This window comes from Salvia miltiorrhiza, unplaced genomic scaffold (genome assembly GCF_028751815.1).
Source record: "Salvia miltiorrhiza cultivar Shanhuang (shh) unplaced genomic scaffold, IMPLAD_Smil_shh original_scaffold_404, whole genome shotgun sequence".
In the NCBI taxonomy this organism is placed as follows: domain Eukaryota; kingdom Viridiplantae; phylum Streptophyta; class Magnoliopsida; order Lamiales; family Lamiaceae; genus Salvia; species Salvia miltiorrhiza.
Genome location: NW_026651542.1, coordinates 576,696 through 598,545, shown reverse-complemented (window position 1 = coordinate 598,545; position 21,850 = coordinate 576,696). Strand labels below are relative to the sequence as shown.

The following is a 21,850-nucleotide window of genomic DNA, read 5'->3' as shown; positions in this document are numbered from 1 at the left end:
TTCTCCACCAATGGGTTAACATGCAAAAACACCCTATCGTTACCGCCTCAACTATATTTAAACCTCTAATTTAACGTTGATAGCAACTAACATTTCAAAGTTCATTAAGTACTACAATTAAATTTATAAACAAATAATTTCTTTTACAAAATTAAAAAATTCATTTTTTTTTAAATCTATATAAGTATATAAAAGAGGAATTTTCTTCCTTCATTTTTTGCCACCATTTTTTCTCTCTCTTCTCTCATCAATTTTTTCATTATTTTTCATCTCTTTTTTCTTTTACAATTTTAACACCTTTCTAAATAATAACAAATTTAATTTATGAAGAAATATTTAATAAGCATCTTATGTTTAAGTTTGTAACAAAATATTTAATATGGTATAAAAATTATTAAAAATAAATTTGAAACAAATAAGTTATTAAAATTTTAAAATATTCTATTTTCTTTCTCTTTGTTAAAATTTTGCAATTCTTTTATTTATGTCTGTGTATGAAAATATTTATTTATATGAAAAAATTGATTGGAGAAGAGAGAGAACAAATGGTGGGAAAAAATGGAGGGAGAAAACTCCCCTTTTATACATTATATAAATAAAAAAAATGAATTTCTTAATTTGTAAAAGAAATTTTGTTTATGGGTTTAATTGTAGTACTTAATGAACTTTGTTTATGCGTTAGGTTAGAGGTTTAAGTGTAGTTGGGGTGGTAACGTTAGGGGTGTTTTTGCATATTAATCCTCCATAGAATAATACTCCATCCGTCCACCAATTGGTGTATTAAGGGAAAGGGACATAGATTTTAAATATATATATATATATATATATATATATATATATATATATAGGGGAGGGCTAGAATAAAAACACTCTTAAGTGTATAAAATATAAATGATTTCCAGCCCTTAGATCATCAAGATCTACGGTTGATTCGTAACCTTGTTGGATGAATTCGTGGTCCTGAGTTCGAATCCCAAAGGTAACAAAAAATTATTTTTCGCAAGTCGTAACTCTGTTGGATAAATTCATACGTGTTCGTACATTAAAAAATGTTTATATTTTATACACTTAAGAGTGTTTTTATTCTAGCCCACCCCTATATATATATATTATTTATTTATTTATTGAGTGGAGAAGGAGATTCATAATTAGTAAAGATCAATACATTATTTAATGAATTAGGACACGAATTGATGAACGAACCAAAATAGCAAATTAGAACACGAATTGGTGAATGTATGAAGTATATATACATACAGGGGAGGGCTACGATATAATCACTTCTTAACATATAAACTACGAATTACCTAAAATGTATGAATTTTATGTAGAATACTATGAATTTGCTTTACAAATGTATGAATTGCGAGAAATAAATTATTTTCTACCTATGAGATTCGAACTCGGGACCATGAATTCATTCAATAAGGTGATGAACCAATCGTAGATTTTGATGATCTAAGGGTAGAAAATAGTTCATCTCTTCATCCCAATTCAATAGGCCACATGATTGGGCATAAATGTTAAAAAATGGATAGTACTTTATAATAAACTAAGAGAGAGAAAATAACTTTTTTTGGCGATATATTTGTCCAAAAGTAGGAGAGATAAATAAAGAAAAAATAATTATGTGTGAGGTAGAATGGCATTTGTTATAAATAATGAGTTATATGAGAATATTTGTCCGTCGAGCACTTGGTTCGAGTTGGTTCGGTTATTTTATCAAACATTTGGTGGTCGGACTTATTTCTGGATTTCGAGTCTCAGCGGCCGCTTTCTTCAGCTGCTCGTAACTTTGGGAGAGTTATGGTTCGTGGAGTACTACCGGCGACGGCGTATAACCGGCCGTGTAGTAACTTTACTTGTGTGGTTTTTGGGTTTGGTTTTTGTGGTGAACTCACGGCGACAGCATATAACCGGCCGTGTAGTTTTTGTGTGGTTTTTGGGTTTGGTTTTTGTGGAGAACTCACGGCGACGGCATATAACCGGCCATGTAGTTTTCCTTGTTTTTGTTTGGTTTTGTTTGCGCTTACGGTGACGGCGTCTAACCGGCTGTGTAGCTCGTTTTGTTGGGAGAGAGCCGGGATAGTTTGGGGACGATGGTTAGGCCGGAGTTCCGAAAACTTTCCCTTCCGCTCTCCCCTTTTTTCTTCTTTCGTTTTAGACGAGTACTCTTTTTCCTTTTCACGGTTTTTTCCACTGGGTTTTCCGTGAAAAGGTTTTAACGAGGCTCGGCCCTTAGTCTGCTTCTCCTGTGCTTTCAAGGGTTTTTTTTAGGTTTCTCTTTTCTTTTTCTAATAAAATCGCAATTTAATAATAATGTATTGACGTTTGACGAGCCCAAGTTTTGTGCTCTTTTTATTTGTTGTGTCTAGGTCTAAATAGAGCCTTTTGTGTGTGTTTTGTGTATTTTTGTGTCTGGGAGGACACTTGTATGGACAGGGACTCGTGGGAGCTATAATGGGCACGATGGAACGAATTCTGATGAGATCTGAGAAGGCGTCTCAACGATCAAGTGTAACGAATACTGCAAGTTGGATGCAATCCAAAGATCAAGAGTCACATATACTGACCTGTTAGGTATGATGTTGATCAAGAAGGTAGTACCGCTCACAAGAGGAGTTATGCCGGGTCCTGGGCATTCTAAAGCCGATTTCCAGGAAAGAGTATTGCAGCCAAAGCTATCTGCCGCTGACCAAGAGGTTGGCCTGACTTACGCTCGAAAATCAGCATCCACCACGAGAGGTACCGAGGGCACGAGAAGGTTAGGATGAAGGACATGAAGGGTGAACAGGGAATGATCCATCATGACCAGGTGTCCAGGGCAGTATGCTGACGTGACAGATCCGGTGCAAGAGGATAAGGCGCGGAAATATTCATTTTCCCATGCGCAGAATGGATATGTCCAAAGCTTCAGAATATGCACCGATCAAGGGCGGAAATTATCCAAGGAAGAGTCCTCGCGCTTGAAGACTCTGTCTAAGGCAGAACCTGGACGCTCCAACTAGAGTCGGACTTTTCCGATGCTCTAGCTGCGTGTTGGCCTTCGGCCCACGCTTGGATCCCTATAAATATATGTTCCCATTTCATTTTCTATGTATGTGCACAAACATAGAGTAGTGAGGGTGTTGCCAAAAACAATCCTTTATTTTCTGCATTTAGTGTTTAAGTCCCGGTTTGGGCAAGATAGTTAGTTTATACTTTTTGTTGGTAGTGTAGCATCCTACCTTATTTTTAGATTTTAGATTTGCAATAGATAATTAATTAAATTATTAAAAATATTAATAAAATAGATATTTATTAAATATAGCAGTTCGGTCCGGTTCAGCAGTTCTGGTCCGATTTTGTTCACCCCTGGTGTTTTCAGTTTATTTTCGTTATTGTGAGTCAAGTTGAGTTTAGTCCCGAGATGTGTCTCGTGACCAGGACGATAGTCCACCCTACCATTTTTTTATTTTTGTTCGTGACAAGAGAGAAGCTACACCAACTCTTTGTGGGATCGACCCTAGCTTACCACTGGAACTACACCTGTATTGAGCAAGGTTTTATAAATTTATTTGTACGTTAGCTAGAACGACAACTTCGAATAAAACCCAAAGTTCAGCTGTCATCAAATTGACGCTGTTGCCGAGGAGTTGCAGTTCTAGTAGAAAGTCTCAATTTCATTTGTTTTGTTATTTTGGTGTATGTTCATTCCTAATCCTGCAGGAGAACACAAAGAACCTTGGGACTGATCCTGAGATCAAAAGAACTTTAAAGGCGAGGAAGAGAGTAGCCAAGAAGGCAAAGCAAGTGTACAAAGCTATCCTGGACAGAGGAGTCCCAGAGGACGAAGGTCGACCGGCGAGCCCGGGCAGAGAGGACAATCCGCCAAACAATCATTTCATTCTTCTTGATCCAGAGGACAACGAGATGGGGGATCAAGAAGGAACACTGCGAGAGATGGTATTCTCTACTAATATCAGTTTGAGACCATCAGGCATCACTTTGCCCACGATAGAAGGAAATTGGGAACTGTAGCATTCCTTTCTTGCCCAAGTTTAGTGACTACCCAAGAGAGGACCCTCAGGGGCATCTCCAGGATTTCGAGATGGTATGTGGCATGGTCCGGAATGCAAGGTGTCGGATTTGTATACTGAAAGCAAGAACCTTTTATGCTTGTATACAATGATTCCTATGTTCACTGTTTTAATCTCCTATCTGTTTGTGTTCATGATTGCATATGTATGTTCTATATCTCTATATAAGTAGATTATATGGTGTGTTGTAGATCACAGAAGACCATATAATTGGAATAACCTTAAGAGATATAATATGATCACAACCGAGATGACTTTAGGACGAGTCATCGGTTTAGGCTGCGGTATAGATGGAAGTAGTTTGTCTTGACTACTTGTCTATACTGGTACGTCATAACGTATTGATAGGACCACAGCGAGATGTATTCTTCTATCTGAATTAAGTGAAGAATCAAGATCTTGGTGACTTAATAAAATCTTAATACTAATAAGATTTCAGATATATATGTTAATTCGTGTATCACCTTGATTTACTATGAGTGAGAGTTATATAGTAACTTGAGTACTCTGTATCTTGGGTGATAGCGGTTAATATATGATATTTGATTATCTGTATTAGTACCCGTATCCGACATAGGATAATGACATCCTCTTAAGGAACTCAATAAGGTTTATTGTGCTAAACCCTGCAGGTTGATTAAATTCAGGCGCAATAATAAAGTTTGAGTGGTACTGTTTAAGGATTACAAAGAAATTAATTAATTTAAGCTGTCAGAGCTCTAATTAATTAATGGATGTCAGATATTTTAAATACGGGGATTTAATAAGTCTAAATACAAGCCCCGACTCATCACCAGCAATAAAGGGGTAAGTCAATATTGGTTCTCTAGTGGAATTTATAAATTAATTATGGTCTGGGCTGACCATGAAGAATTAATTTTTTTGAGGCCCATCTTTATTCCTTGTATCTGGTCCCTGGACTGGCCCAAAGTCTCCTAGCCCTAGAAGGAGCAAAAGTCGCCCCTCACTAGAAACTGGCGCCCCCTCTATGTATTTAATTATTTAAATACAGCTGTCTGCTCTCAGGAAATACACACACTAATTAATTAGGGTTTGAGAGAGCAGGAGGGCGCCTCCCACGTGAATACGCGACATTCTACCTTGGGACTTTCATAGCTCGTTGTCCATCCAACGGTGAAAGCTGAGCGGGATACAGTTCAGAAAATCAGAACTGGAGTCTTTCGATTTGATCATCGACAGCCTCTGCATAAGCTTCTCAAGTAAGTATTCCTAACACCAACGTGCAGCAATTAAATTCATAGGAGCATGTTAGGATTAATCGTTGTATGATAAATTAATAATAATCCAAGAAACGATCATCGGGCAAACGGAGCATTAATTCAGTTTAATATTCCTTCAATTGGTATTAGAGCCCAGGATTAATTTCTTGGCTCTATTATTAATTTATGTACGATTAATAATGTGCGTTGTTTTTACTGTTGTTGTTCTTCGTGGTCTGTTGATTCGTGGGATACGTCGTTTTGACGTTGTAATCATTTTTCACCGCGAGAAAATCTGTGGTTAGATTAGGTTTTTCAAATTGTATTTGTTTTTCCTTTGTAATCTGTAAATCTGTGAAACGAGACGAGGACGACGAATCAACAACGATTGAACGAAGTTTGGAGAAGGAGTCGGTAGGCGGCGGGCGCCGAGGGCATGGAGGGCTGCGCGCCGTGCGAGCCCCGTGCGCCGCGGCGTGCGCTCACACAGCCGAGGAGGCTACTGCCGGGTGCTGGAGCAAGCGAGGCCGCTGGGCGCCGAAGGCAGCGCGCGCATAAGTGTTTGCGCGCTGTGCGCCGCGCGCCTGGTCAGGCGCCGTGCAGGCTGCTGCTGCTCTCGCCGATGAAGACTGCGCGGTCAGGCGAGCGAGGAGACGGGCGGTGAGCAGGGGCTGTGCGCGCCCGGGGTAGCGCCTGCACGCTGCGCGCCAGACAGGCGCCGTGCGGCCGCTGCTGCCACTGCTGCTGCCTGTGCCAGGACCTGCTGCCGCTGTTGCGAGGCTGCTGCAGCTGTGCGCCGGATGCCGGGCCGAGGGTGCCCGTGCCGGGCTGCTGCTGCGGCGCACGCCGGGAGTTGCTGCGGCGGCGCTGTCCAGCAGCTGTCGAGGAAGGGAGGGGGGGCGGCGCCTAGGGTTCCAAACCCTAGGTGGCCGATCCTCAAACCCTAGGGAGCCCAAATCCTATTTTTCCAAAGACGGGCCTGATGAAGCTATTCGGGCCAAGTGTTTAGTTTTTGGGCTTTTCTTTTCTGTTTTAAATGTAATAGATTAGAATTTAGGATTCCACGAATGGGTCACGAAGAATTTAATTCTTTTATTCTGTTCTTTGCATGTCGTGGTGTTTATCCCTTATGCTCTTTACATGCTTTTCTTTGTCTTTGCTTGTTAATATGTGTTTATTAACTGCGCTTAGACAAGCATGCTAGTAGGTTTATCATTTTTGTTAAGCATGTTTTAGAATTCTGCGAGCATGTTTTACATGTTGCGTTCTAGATGAGCATGTTTAGGATTATGTGCTAGAGCATGTACAAACCTTTTGAAAGAAAAATGACTAAGCAGTTTTAATAATTTTTAAGCAATTAAAAATTATTTTATAGACCTCCACATGCGGTCTCTAGACAAAGTGATTGGCGATATGAGTAACGTCCACCCGCGTGGCTTACTTCATATTTGTTCTTTCATAAGTTTGTCAGATGAGATTTCTATAAAAATATTTAAATCCATTAAAGTAGTGGGAGTTATGCAGTAAACGTCCACCCGCGTGGCTTACTTGTGTAATTCTCACAAGTACTTTGGAGAATGGAATTAAATAAGATAACCAAAGTAATTAAATTGAAAGCGACATGGTCCGAGTGAGTATTTCAATTTTGAGAATTTAATTATTAAGGTTAAATTGTGGTCATTGCTTAGATATCATGTCAAGTACAATGTACAACTCCCCGCGGAGTCCCTTCTTGATTATGATATGGTCTAGTTAAAGTCCAACTATTAATTTCCTTTGTCAAAAGGTTAAGTTGACATGAATGGAAATTAAACGACTAGGTAAATAGTCTGGTTGTATGTAAATGTCCACCCGCGTGGCTTGCACATGGAATTCTTTGTGCGGTTGGAGGTTTCATTAATATTGTTTTATCAAAAGGTTACAATATTATTGTTACGAATTATGTGCTTCATGTTCTTACATATTTATTTTGTTTACATTCAGATATGTTTATGTCTCCAATCATCTCTATTCTTGCAAACAATCCTCTCACCGGTCCAAACTATACTGAATGGAAACGCCACATTATGTACATTCTTGACGCTGAGGAGCACAGTTTTGTGCTTACCACTCCACGTCCCGCGGCCCTAACTGATGAGTCGACTGATGCGGAACGTGAGGTGCATAAAAGGTGGCACAAGTCTAATAATATGGCCAAGTGCTATATTATGATGACTATGTCACAAACTTTGCAACTCCAGCATCAGGTCATGGTTGACGCGGCTGGCATCATGTTGAACTTCTTTGAGGTTTATGGGGAGTCCGAGAGATCTGCTCGCTTTAACATGATGAGAGAAATCTTAGCATGTAAGATAAGCGAGGGCAGTTCTGTACACGATCATGTCATGAACATGATAAATCTGTTTGACAAGCTCGACTTGCTCGGAGGAGGTATCGAAGGCGAAGCCAAGATCAATATCATCCTGAACACTCTCCCCAAATCCTTTGAGAACTTCCGTCTCAATGTCGTTATGAGCAAGGTCAACTATACTCTTAATGAGTTGTTGAATGCTCTAGTTACGGCAGAGGGAGTCTTGGGCAACAGGAAAGAAGTACTTGTCACTACTAAGGGACCTGCTTCTTCGTCGAAAGACGGGAAAAAGAAGCGCAAAGGTCCAAAGGGCAAAGGTGGCAAGGAAGCTAGTGGGAGTGGCAAAGTAGTAGGCCCTACTGGTGGCGTGAAGAAGCCAACTGGAAAGGGAAAGTGCTTCAAGTGCGGCAAGACTGGGCACTGGAAGAAAGATTGTCCGGTGCTCAAGGCAAAGGGACAAGGTACGTCACAAGTTCTAGTAACTAAGACATGCTTAGCTTCGTTTTCTACTCATTCTTGGGTAGTGGATACGGGGGCAACTGATCATGTTTGTTACACCTTGCAGGGCTTCAAGCCGACAATGAGTCTGGAAAGTGACGAGATCACCATCTCCATGGGCAATGCGTCGAAGGTCGCAGCTGTTGCTATTGGAGATTTATCTTTATATTTTGGTGATGACATTTTAGTTTTGAGAGATATTTTATATGTGCCGGATTTTCGGCGGAACATAATTTATGTTTTAAAATTATTTTTGGATGGATATTCTGTTACTTTTGATAGAGGTGTCTCTATCATGAAAAATAACATGACTATTTGCTCCGGAATTTTGAACAACTCTCTCTATACTATTACATGTCCAGCTAATAACTCTGTCCATGTTGCATCTACATCACAAATCTGTCCAAATTCAAATAAAATGAAACACTTTTCTCATGAACAATATACACATGCATGTCACCTAAGATTAGGCCACATCAATCTAAATAGGATCCAAAGGCTCGTGTCAAATGGAATCTCGAAAGACTTTCAAGCTGTTCCATTTAGAACCTGCGAATCCTGTATAGAAGGAAAGATGATGGCAAGGCCTTTTAAGGCTAAGGGGAATAGGGCCTCGCATGTGTTAGAATTGATTCACTCTGACTTGTGTGGACCCATGTCCACAAAAGCTCGTGGAGGGTATGAGTATTTCGTCACTTTCATTGACGATTACTCAAGATATGGATACGTTTACCTACTTCAACGCAAGTCTGAATGCTTTGAGAAATTTAAAGAATTCAAGGCAGAAGTGGAGTAGAAGTTGGGTAAATCTATCAAGTCATTGCGGTCTGATCGCGGTGGCGAATACCTCGGGAACGGATTTTTGCAATACTTGTCAGATTCTGGGATTACATCCCAATTGACTGCACCGGGTACTCCCCAACAGAATGGTGTAGCGGAGAGAAGAAACATGACGCTTTTGGAAATGGTACGATCAATGATGAGTTATGCATCGTTGTCTATTTCGTTTTGGGGATATGCCTTGGAAACAGCGGTATACTTACTGAATCTAGTGCCGTCCAAATCGGTTCCTAAAACTCCTGTCGAGTTATGGTATGGGCGCCAGCCCAGTCTAAACCATATAAAGATATGGGGTTGTCCTGCATACGTGCTAGACAAGGAAGCGAAGAAATTGGAGCCTAGATGCGAAGTAATGTTGTTTATAGGATATCCTAAAGGAACGAAAGGTGGTTATTTCTATAATCCTAAGGATCAGAAAGTGGTTGTTAGCACCAACGCACGATTCTTGGAACAGGATTATATAGATAAACATAAGTCTAAGTCCGAGATTGTTCTTCAAGAAATCGAAGGCAATGGACAGGCAATTCCATCACCCCAGCCAAGTGTGCAAGTGAATGCACCACAGGATACTGCACAAATCATTGTCACAGCTGTACCACCACCGCTTCGTCGTAGTGGGAGGGTTATAGTCCAACCCGATCGATTTATGTTCTTGGGAGAATCTTCGAATCTTCTTCCTGCTGATGAACAAAAGGATATCGACCCTGATAACTTTAGACAAGCGATGGAAGATCTAGATGCAGATTCATGGTACGACGCCATGGTTTCTGAAATAAAATCCATGACAACTATGGATGTATACGAGAAAATTGAACTGCCTGATGGCTTTTTAGCTATAGGTACAAGAGAAAGAGAGATTCGGATGGCGAAGTCGCAGCTTTTAAAGCTAGACTGGTGGCGAAAGGATATACCCAGGAACAGGGTATAGATTATGATGAAACCTTTTCGCCGGTTGCCATGCTCAAGTCTATCCGAATACTCCTTGCCATAGCAGCCCACATGAACCTTGAGATTTGGCAAATGGATGTCAAAACTGCTTTCTTAAACGGTTTCCTTGAAGAAGGAAGGGACATCTATATGCAGCAACCCAAAGGGTTTGTAAAAAAGGGCGAAGAGCATCTTGTATGGAAGCTGAAGAAGTCCATTTATGGACTTAAGCAAGCTTCGAGGTCATGGAACAAGCGTTTTGATGAGGTCATTAAATCATATGGATTTACTCGTTGTGAAAATGAAAGTTGCGTATACCGTTTAGATGCCAATGGCGATGTGGTTTTCCTTGCACTTTATGTAGATGATATTATCCTCATTGGCAACAATGTTGAGCTATTATCAGACATAAAGAAATGGTTATCCGAACAGTTTCAAATGAAGGACTTAGGAGATGCAGCATACATCCTGGGGATCAAGGTCGTTCCTGATCGCCTAGAAAAAGATGTTGAGCTTGTCTCAAGCGTCCTACATTGATACTGTGATTGCTCGTTTCAGCATGCAAACTGCCAAGAAAGGCTTGCTACCTTTCAGACATGGCATTCCTCTGTCTAAGGACATGTGTCCTAAGACGCCTAGTGAGGTTGAGGAAATGAGGAAGGTACCATATGCTTCCGCTGTAGGTAGCCTCATGTATGCAATGCTTTGCACGAGACCTGATATTTTCTACGTCGTTGGCATGGTTGCTAGATATCAGTCAAACCCTGGACCAGGACACTGGACTGCGGTAAAGCATATTCTCAAGTACCTGAAAAGGACTCGAGATTATAGGCTAGTTTACCAATCAGACAGTCTAACTCCTTTGGGTTATACCGATTCAGATTTCCAGGCTGACCGGGATGAGAAGAGATCTACCTCTGGATATGTGTTTACCTTGGGAGGTGGAGCCGTATCATGGCGGAGTGCAAAGCAGAAGTGCATTGCAGACTCTACCATGGAAGCCGAATATGTAGCTGCTTCTGAAGCTGCTAAAGAGGCTGTATGGTTTCGGAACTACCTCTGGGATCTAGGAGTGGTACCTAATTTGCCTAAGAGTATCATAATTTATTGTGATAACTCGGGTGCAGTGGCAAATTCTAAGGAACCAAGGACTGACCCACAAGGCAACCAAACACATAGAAAGAAAGTACCACATCATACGAGAAATCGTAAACAGAAGAGATGTGCTGGTTGAGAAGATTAACACCTTGGAGAACTTAGCTGACCCTTTCACGAAGACCTTGCCACAAAAGGCCTACGAGAAGCATGCTCGAGGAATGGGATTGCAGTTGATGCCACCCACTTAGAGAAAACTTTCAGTATAAGTGGGAGAAAAAGTGAAGTGATTGTGTAATAGCTAGTATTTAGACACATTGTATACTAAAAGTTTGCTTTAGTATAAGTGGGAGATTGTTGGATTTGTATACTGAAAGCAAGAACCTTTTATGCTTGTATACAATGATTCTTATGTTCACTGTTTTAATCTCCTATCTGTTTGTGTTCATGATTGCATATGTATGTTCTATATCTCTATATAAGTAGATTATATGGTGTGTTGTAGATCACAGAAGACCATATAATTGGAATAACCTTAAGAGATATAATATGATCACAGCCGAGATGACTTTAGGACGAGTCATCGGTTTAGGCTACGGTATAGATGGAAGTAGTTTGTCTTGACTACTTGTCTATACTGGTACGTCATAACGTATTGATAGGACCACAGCGAGATGTATTCTTCTATCTGACTTAAGTGAAGAATCAAGATCTCGGTGACTTAATAAAATATTAATACTAATAAGATTTCAAATATATATGTTAATTCGTGTATCACTTTGATTTACTATGAGTGAGAGTTATTTAGTAACTTGAGTACTCTGTATCTTGGGTGATAGCGGTTAATATATGATATTTGATTATTTGTATTAGTACCCGTATCCGAAATAGGATAATGACATCCCCTTAAGGAACTCAATAAGGTTTATTGTGCTAAACCCTGCAGGTTGATTAAGTTCAGGCGCAATAATAAAGTTTGAGTGGTACTGCTTAAGGATTACAAAGAGATTAATTAATTTAAGCTGTCAGAGCTCTAATTAATTAATGGATGTCGGATATTTTAAATACGGGGATTTAATAAATCTAAATATAAGCCCCGACTCATCACCGGCAATAAAGGGGTAAGTCAATATTGGTTCTCTAGTGGAATGAACTAATATTTATAAATTAATTATGGTCTGGGCTGACCATGAAGAATTAATTTATTTGAGGCCCATCTTTATTCCTTGTATCTGGTCCCTGGACTGGCCCAAAGTCTCCTAGCCTTAGAAGGAGCAGAAGTCGCCCCTCACTAGAAACTGGCGCCCCCTCTATGTATTTAATTATTTAAATACAGCTGTCTGCTCTCAGGAAATACACACACTAATTAATTAGGGTTTGAGAGAGCAGAAGGGCGCCTCCCACGTGAATACGCGACATTCCGCCTTGGGACTTTCATAGCTCGTTGTCCATCCAACGGTGAAAGCTGAACGGGATACAGTTCAGAAGATCAGAACTTGAGTCTTTCGATTCAATCATCGACAGCCTCTGCATAAGCTTCTCAAGTAAGTATTCCTAACACCAACGTGCAGCAATTAAATTCATAGGAGCATGTTAGGATTAATCGTTGTATGATAAATTAATAATAATCCAAGAAAGGATCATCAGGCAAACGGAGCATTAATTCAGTTTAATATTCCTTCAATTGATATCAGAGCCCAGGATTAATTTCTTGGCTCTATTATTAATTTATGTATGATTAATAATGTGCGTTGTTTTTACTGCTGTTGTTCTTCGTGGTCTGTTAATTCGTGGGATATGTCGTTGACTCAACCTAAACACTACTCTTGTTAGGTCCTGAGGGTCTCGAATATGTGTATGGGGGGGGAATACACCTATAGGCTATTTTTCAATTAATCTACCGACCTCAATCAGAGGGATCTCAGTCAGAGATAAAAACGAAACTTTACATACAAACACAAACGCCTGTTTAACAGAAATCAGTTTTGACCGAACAGGGTTGACGACTGATACTGAAAGCTCTTCAGTAAAGAGTTATCAGTTAAGTTGCTGGAACTTAACTGATGCAAATAAGGGCTTCAGTCGTGTTTGCTAAAACAGAGATGATATCACTCTTCCTGACTATCAGAGGATAGTTCAGTCAGACTGATATCATACGCAGCGGAAATTAAACTTAGTTTCGTAATAGCCTCGGTGGAGCAAGTTGTTGGTTAAGGTTTCTCTTTGCTGTTAGTCAGTGTTCAGTTTTATCAATTGAAATAACACTAGTAAGAATGTAAAACTGAAAGCTGTAAACAACACAGAGACTTTTACGTGGTTCGGAAAAACCCTTTCCTACATCCACGGTTGGTTGATCAGACCAACAATCCACTCCGCAAGTGCTTCACAGGTGCACTACAAACCGAACCGTGTGCTTGCCTGGTGCACACAACCACTCCACTGAAGAAAACCCTTCTTCAGTACCCACGCTTCACTCGCGTCGGATTTCTCTGCTAAGCACAACACGTGCTCAGACTTCTCTGCTCAGCACAACACGTGCTCAAACTTCTCACTCAGAGTTCAGAGTACCTTCCTGAACTCCGAATCACTCAAACACTCTTATGGGGGAGAGGTTTGAACGAGTGCCAACTATACTTACAAAGAACAAGTTCTTTGAAGCAAGTTTGACCTTTGGCTTCTGGGTAAACAGATATATGCCTAGGGTGGGTCTAAGAGAATGTATGTAATCAGCAGTGACTGATTTAGGCTTTGAAATTCTCTTCTTCGATTCAAACTTTGGGGAGGTTAAGCTTTAGGCTGAGTAGCAATTTCGGCAGAGCTTCAGCTTATGTCGTTGAATCGGTGAAGGTTGAAGTGATCCTCGAGTGCTATTTGTAGGAGAACTCTTGAATAGATCCGTTGGCGTAGATCGTCCTCAAGATTTCTTCCGTTGGAGAGCAATTCGAATTTGGGCTGAGGCTTCAATCTTCGAGGTTCCTTGTCTGGGTGAAAACGACTCTCTTTGATGGACAGGAGATGTGACGTCTCTGAAAAGTAACCACCAGATAGGAATGACCTCTGGTGGTTAATGATATATAATTTTCGTCTGCTTGATTATTAACATAAAATCCAGCACAAGACCAAGGTGGTTAATGATATATAATTTTCTATAGTGTTGTTGAAGTAGAGAGATTTCTCTTTCTTTAATGGGCTTTATAAATTTAAAGGAGATAGATTTTCCTAAAATATTAGTGGTGATTCCTGTTCCGTTCACTTCGAAAGGATAAAGGATAGTAAGGAATGGGTTTCCAAGAATTATATCTTGATTAAGATCTTTGACTAATATGAATGGAGTTTTAAAACAATATCCTTCATTGCATATATGAGCATTAGAAAGTTTATATTTTATATTAAGAGGAGTGGCATTTGCAGCAGTCAGTTTCTCATTTGTTTTTTCATAATATTTGGAGGGAATAAGTCCTTCTCTAATACAATTTTGACCGACGACAGAGTACCAAATTTTCAAAAGCAAATGAAGACTTTCATAGCACGATTACATAAAGTGGCCGACAAACGTACCAAAATTTCAAAAGCAGATGAAGACTGATGATCCACTTTCGTATTCATTGATACTGATGTCTCAAAGAATTCTCTATATAAGAAGACTCTCATTCATTTCAACATTCAGACGAAAATTGACGGAGCAAGTCATTTTCTAAAACCTTCAAACCATTCCCTCAGCTTATAAAGCCTTGTTCATTGTATTTCTCATATATCTCTGTACGAATTCATAAATTCTGTAAGTCAAGACACTCTGATTAAAGTTTATCAAAAGTTTGTTATTTCAATACTTCCGCTTATTTTTCAAAATCACTATTCATCATGCATATATTCATTGATATTATACATTACATAATTTTCAATTTATATTTAGCACTCATAAATATAGCACTCATAAATATCATTCTATCCCTGGGTTAGGATAGGACATAAAGCAGATGTCTGTCCTCTCAAAGGCAAAATTGATGAAATATTTTTTTAATCTATTATCTCTAAGGGCAAGATAAACAGGAGCATCAACTCCAATATGAACTAAGGGTTTGACTGCAACTTTAAGGATACAATCACTTCTTTCAAGGATACTGTCAGCTTAATGATATTAATAATGTTTACAGTCTGGATCAAATAAATGTTCAAACAAATCTTTATAAAAAATGGAAATTAGCTACTGGTTCTATATTAACTTCCATTCATCCTTGTCACAGCCCGCCCTAACTAGGGATAGTTAGGCCGAGTGATCCACGACTAGGGATGGGGTTAAAGATGAAGGGGAAGAAAAGGGGCGTCATTTATAGCTGTAAAACTTACTCATCTTAATAAAACTCGTCATTTTTATTCATTAATACTCAATTGAAAACAGTCTATGAAAGACTGCATAAAAGTTAATTAATATCATTAATCAAGTTATACATCATATGCAACCATTCTCTTAAAACTCAAAGTATGACATAACATACTATAACATCAACAACATCTTGCAGCGGAAAGTAGCTAGACATATGTATGAAGACATATTCTAGACAGGTTAACTATTTATTAACAACCCTGGAGACTCCGCTCATTGCAGCACCATCATCACATCAGCTCAACCTGCACATTTAGAAAACATATGCAGGGCTGAGTACAAAAGCACTCAGTGGGCACGTATGCCTAGGTATAAAAATACATGCTTCAAAACTATAAATTGTCATGCCATCATAATCAGTACAGCAAGGGAGTTTTTCGCTGAAAAGGCCCAAGCTTACTAAGTTCATTTGTGATTCTTAAAGTTCGTCTGATCAGACTAAGTTCTTTTGTAATCTATCATATCTGAAACTGTGTGCCGGAGAGGTGGCCACCTCTCACGGTCACTTGACCGGCCAACCCGCTAGATGACTCACGGTCACTGGTGTACACTAGCCCTGGCAGGATAGCTATCAACTGCTCAGGACCCGAATTCGATTGCATCATTGGCAAAGCCAAAGCAGATAGATATCATACTAAAATTTAAACATTTTATGGCAAGACAATACTTGAAATAACTTTAACTCAAATATTTTGTAACGAAATAACTTGCTCAAATGTAACATTAAACTCATTTGATAGATATATATAAAACTGAAATTAACAGTTAAATCATTTCATGCATTCATTCGTATAAGAGGCCTACGACACGCAGGGGATCTCTATATACGTATAGTAAAAGTAATGCCCACCTCGTTGTGTCTCTGTATCAATGAGTAACGTCACTCTCTCCCTCAAGTCGTTACTTCTCAAAAGGACCTTCATCGTTATGAAGAATTGGTGAGAAGTTATAAAAGAAACCTCGATTAATAATCTAATCTCTTTTATGAAACATTAGTATCTCTAATGTTCATCTCTCTTGATTGTTAATCAATATAACAATTATTATCTCTCGTCATTACTCATTAATTATAACATCCTTATGTTATAATTAGCAGCGCTTCAATTAAAAGAAATATTTAACACATCGAAAAGTCCACTTTCTTAGCAGATCTATTCGCTCCCATCTCGTCTAATTAACCGATTAGAAAGTTAAACTTTCCATTAGGCATGTATTTGAGTCACGGGTCAACAAGAATTGACTATGCTCAAATTCTAATTTCACTAAAAATTTCGGCATGACCTATTCATATATAATGTCAGCCACGAGATTTCAACGCGCGAATCTCACTACGTGAACTCGTCTCTCGACTCAAAACTTAACATCTTGACATCTTTTCAACGCAAACCAAACAATTCAAAATCATCAAAACTCTTTATCAGTAAACTATCATTTATACTCGACACCAATTGTTCGAGTGTCAGATACCAACATTTATGTGCGTTAATCATAACTCTCACAACTCACACCATTTAGTCATATCGTATCATCCATCAAAACAAATATAATCAAGTTGTTTTCTAGAAAGTTTTGCTGTTTTTGTGTCATCTTTAAAAATTCATAACAACCAACTCAATCATCATAAACTATCATACCAATTGATCTCAAAAACTTCATGAAGTGTAGTTCACTCTAAAAATGGTAGTTAACCAAAAAGGTTAAAGGTTTTTGGAGATATTGCTCTTTTAGTGCAGGTTGTCAAAGATTGACAGTTTCTGTCGCAGCCCGATTCCCGACACTAATGATAGTGGGGTACGAGTATCGATACGACTATTTTTAAAAGAATAAAAGATAAGAAGAATAGGTCGAACATCAAGCGGAAGCTCGCATCAAAAGGTGTTAAAGAAATCATTATAAATGAACCCAAGGGTAAAATCGTCAATGTCGTTATAACTTTTTAATTATCAGGAATTTCACGAACAAAAACAAAACGGGTATCGCTCATTTTTCGTAAGGAATCATAATATGCAGAGTATCGCAGCAAAAGGCGAACCGATTATATGTATGAAGACATATAACCGTGAGTACATTGCTTAACTTCAAAAGAAAAATAAAGTATATCAATCATCAAGACTTTATCGTCAAAATGGAAATACGATAAAGTAAATACATCCTCCAACATTTCCCCGCCAGCACCAGACCAATCTCGCTCCTCGCTTAGTCTGCACATTTAGAAATACATGCAGGGCGTGAGTATATAATACTCAGTGGGCAAACGCCGAAAAACAAGAAAGGTGCTCATAGAGCTATAAGTTTGAAACTTGCCACATCTCAGCAATACACAGAAATAAAGTTAGCGTAAATGAATCTGTGCATGCAGTTTTCATAATTATGATATCATAAAGAAACGATAGCGCTATCAAAGTACTCATCATCATGCATGTACCACATCTACAACTCATCATTATTAAGGTACTGAGAAGTAGGCCTCCTTCTCAAGCACCGTGACCGGCCGACCCGAAGACGGCTCACGATCACCTCTGTGTACACAACCCCGCTTTTGGCAGGATCCGAATTCGTCTCATCAGTAGAGGGTAACATACAAGCTCAACATCAAAAATTGGCAAGTCAAACAGTTCTCAAACATCATTTATCTCAAAACATTTGTTAATCTCATAACATCATTAAACAATTTTAGAAAGCTCATATAATATTCGTATACTCAAAATATTGCCCACCTGAAGACCTTACTCAAAAACTCCCGTCAAAGCGGAGTTACTTACTTCCCTGCTCTGCTCGTGTCTTCAGGGATCATCGTCATCATCGTAGGTTCATGTCATAAAATGAATCTCGATTAGAAACTCAACGACAAAAACTCATGCCTCAACTCATGTTCTATCTTATATTCTATCTCTTAATCAACTCTACATAAACTCTTTACTCATTTCAAATCCTTAAGTCCAAGGATAGGGTTCAAGAAAATCATGGTTCTAGGTCTCGATTCATCTCTCATATAAGACTCGTCTAATCTCATTCAAACACTTGGGCAACATAAACACATAAGGCACATAAGAGAATACAATCAAACATCAACAAATCATGTTCTGTTTTTACACAGACTCGACTTCAAACTTTAACACGTTCTGACTCCGACATCCCCTGGATTCCAGACTCATACCAAAGAAAGGTATTTGAGTCTAGTTTCATTTAAAAAAAAAGTAGAGTCAGAAACTCCAAGTGGTTTGGGAGATATGGCGTTTTTACCACGGTCTACCATATTCGGCAGTTTTGAGCAATCGGAAACATTGATTTTTGAAAAATAGTAAACGTTGTCAAACTGAGCTCAAATTTGGTGGATATCTAGCCCATACAGTAAGGTTGATACAATAAAAATTTGGAAAGCTAGATCATACAGGAAGTCACTGAAATGAATGACTTTGTCCCCTGTTCTCTGAAATTCCCGGCAGAAATGTGCAGATTTGGTTTTGCATTTTATAAAAATAGCAAATCAAGTCCAAATGACTTGAAATTTTACAGAGGTGCTCAAGACTCATGTAGGGACATTCTGTAAAATTTTCAAAGCTTTTTGACATCGACAAACCGTCGATCACAGTAGGTCAGTAGCCTACGAAAAATCATCAAAAACTCATCTCAAACTCTTAAATGCTCAATTCAACATTCCTTCAAGGAAAACCAATCAAAGCTCAATTTAAACACATATAACACTCAAAAACATTCAAAAACATTAAAATACTCATCATACTCAAATTAACTCTCCTCTTTTACATCTTAACTCAAATCTCAAGGGAAACGTTTCAACAACGTATCAATCAATTCTCTTTCTCAATTTCATGCTCGAAATTTCTCAAATACTCAAATATGATCATTTACATCATATAACTCATTATTCTCATATTTACTCTCTTTTTATCATAAAAACTATATTTATTACATTTTTATGAAAATCCATGTATCAACATAAAACTCTTAGCAAAACATGGATAAAATTCTCATAATGATCATAGAGCAAATAAACCTCATTTTATAAAGCATCAAACTCACATCATATAAAAACTCAAAACTCATACAAACTAAACTTAGTCAAAATTTTATTTAGCCTACAATAGACTTAATCAAAATACAAAGACACTACTATCATGCTTAAAAACATATATCTCAAGCAAAAACACTTAAATAACACATAGACTAAAAGTCCTAATTTTTACTAACTAACTCTTTGAAATTTTTACAACACATACAAATCTTTAATCTACTCATAGATCTTTCATTTTTAACCAATTAATCTCACATCAAAACCATCAATTCACAAATAGGGGCATATATACACATATCCCTAATTTTTAATAAACTAACCCACATCAAAAACTCCAATTGACATCATATACTTAAATTAATCCATCAATCATCATCATCTACACCTCATAGACTCATTTATATCATCAATTCATCATTTAACTCATTAACTCAAAAGTTACCATTTTTGGGGTAAACTAACTTCCATCAAAGTTTCACATCTCATGACACATATTTCACAACATATATCAAACATCAATACACATCACATAACTCTCATTTTTCACCCCCAAACAAGAAAAGAAAAAGAAAAATTTTGAAAGGGGTGAAGACCCATTTTTCGAAAATTTGGGAAAGAAAAGGGAGGGGTGATTTTCTCGCTCATCCTTCAAGAATACACTTACATAACATCTTTCAAACAAGATTTTAGGAAAGACATGGTTACTTACCCAAGTTCTTACCAAAGTTTACACTTTCTCACTCTACTTTGGAGCTTCTTCTTCAAGGATTCTCTTGAATAAATGAGGATAGATAGTGTTTATGGAAAGTTTTAGAGTGGTTTGAGGTGTTTGGTAATTTTGTTGGAAGCTTCGAAGGTTTGCTCTAATGGTGGAAAATGGTGGAATAGAGAAATGGAGAAGATGAGTGTGTGTTGGGAGAAAATGTGTGTGAGGGAGAGAGATGATGTTGGCCGAAAATTGTAAGTGAGGGAGAGAGAAATTAGCTTTGCAAGATTGAGAATGATCTTGCAATCTTTAAAGGAGATTTGCAAATCTTATGAAATATTTGCTAATTAATGAATGATCTTTCTCTCTCTAATCTCTCTCTAATCTCTACACTCTCCCATCTCATACTCTCAATTCTTTACTCTCTCAATTCCATACTTAGCAAAATTGAGACATATAACATATGGTATGGGAAAATAAATAAAGTGTGAAGGGTGATTAAATAAAAATCACAAAACTATGGTAAAGTCACTCATTAATAAAATACCATAGTATAATTATTCATGTGACCAAAATAATGATCATAGCACTATTATTAGTGCACTCACTCAATTATAATATTCCTCTTCGTAGGAAAAATAATTTAAAAAAATTATGCCCGGAAAAATTTTCATAAACCGGCATCATTCGATTTCTCGATAAAAATAACCCATACCTGCTTTGGAAACTCAATCAAAATTCCAAATGCTAAGGTCTCGAATAAAAATCATAATAACTCGGTCACAGTGACACACATCACGAAAATCACATAATCGATCAGTCACGTAATTTCACATAATGTCACATTAAAGCAGTCGGCAAACAAACAAACTAGACATCTCTCGGACCGACTCTTTTCATCAAGGTTCTCACTCTTTCTTCCTCGACTCTAGGTCGGACTCATTATACCTATTCTCTTTAATAGGTCAGTCAAACTCTGATAACTCAGTATCTGTAAATTTATTCCCGGTAATCGGAAATAAAATCTCAACTCAATTCAATCAGCATCTCTATCTCAGCTCATTTCTCGAATCTCATCATTCTAACTCTATCCTCGGTTTAGTCACTCGTATCTCTATTTAAATGACAATCTGTCTTATCTAATCATAAAAAAAATAGTCTCGTATTTCGACATCTCCGGTACTCTTATTAGTGTTAAGACACTATCTCACAACATGAGGAAAAGTACGGGGTGCTACATCCTACCCCCCTTAAAAAAAATTTCGTCCCGAAATTTGAGTTATTCTTCTTCGGAAAAAGCTCTGGGTGCTTCTCTTTCATCTTCTCTTCAACTTCCCATGTTGATTCTTCTTGACTATAATATCTCCATTGGATTTTCATCAAAGGAATCGATTTGTCCCTCAATTATTGGATCTTCCAGTCCAGTATAGCATCAGGTCTATCTCTTCGTAGCTCAAAACTGGTTCCAGGGACACCTCTTCTTGATAGATGACATGTTTTGGATTAAACACGAACTTTCTCAAATGAGAAAATATGGAAAACGTCATGGACGTTCGCGAAGCTCGGAGGCAACGCTAGTTTATAGGCTACATGGCCTACTTACTCTAATACATCATAAGGTCCTATGTATCTCGGTTTGAGTTCTTGTTAACTCGAAAATAACATGCTCCCCCGAGATAGGGAAAAAACTCACATAATCATCGTTTCTATCATCAACA

At 38.3% G+C, this 21,850-nt stretch overlaps 1 long non-coding RNA gene across 1 annotated transcript; it reads right to left on the bottom strand.

Annotated features, from left to right (window-relative positions):
- Positions 1-17,302: 17,302 nt before the first annotated feature.
- LOC131004462 (uncharacterized) lies at positions 17,303-18,388 on the bottom strand. The gene is made up of 2 exons (XR_009095026.1): positions 18,111-18,388; positions 17,303-17,594 (listed from the first exon to the last, which is right to left on the bottom strand). It is a non-coding gene; the product is annotated as an uncharacterized LOC131004462 (long non-coding RNA).
- Positions 18,389-21,850: the final 3,462 nt, after the last annotated feature.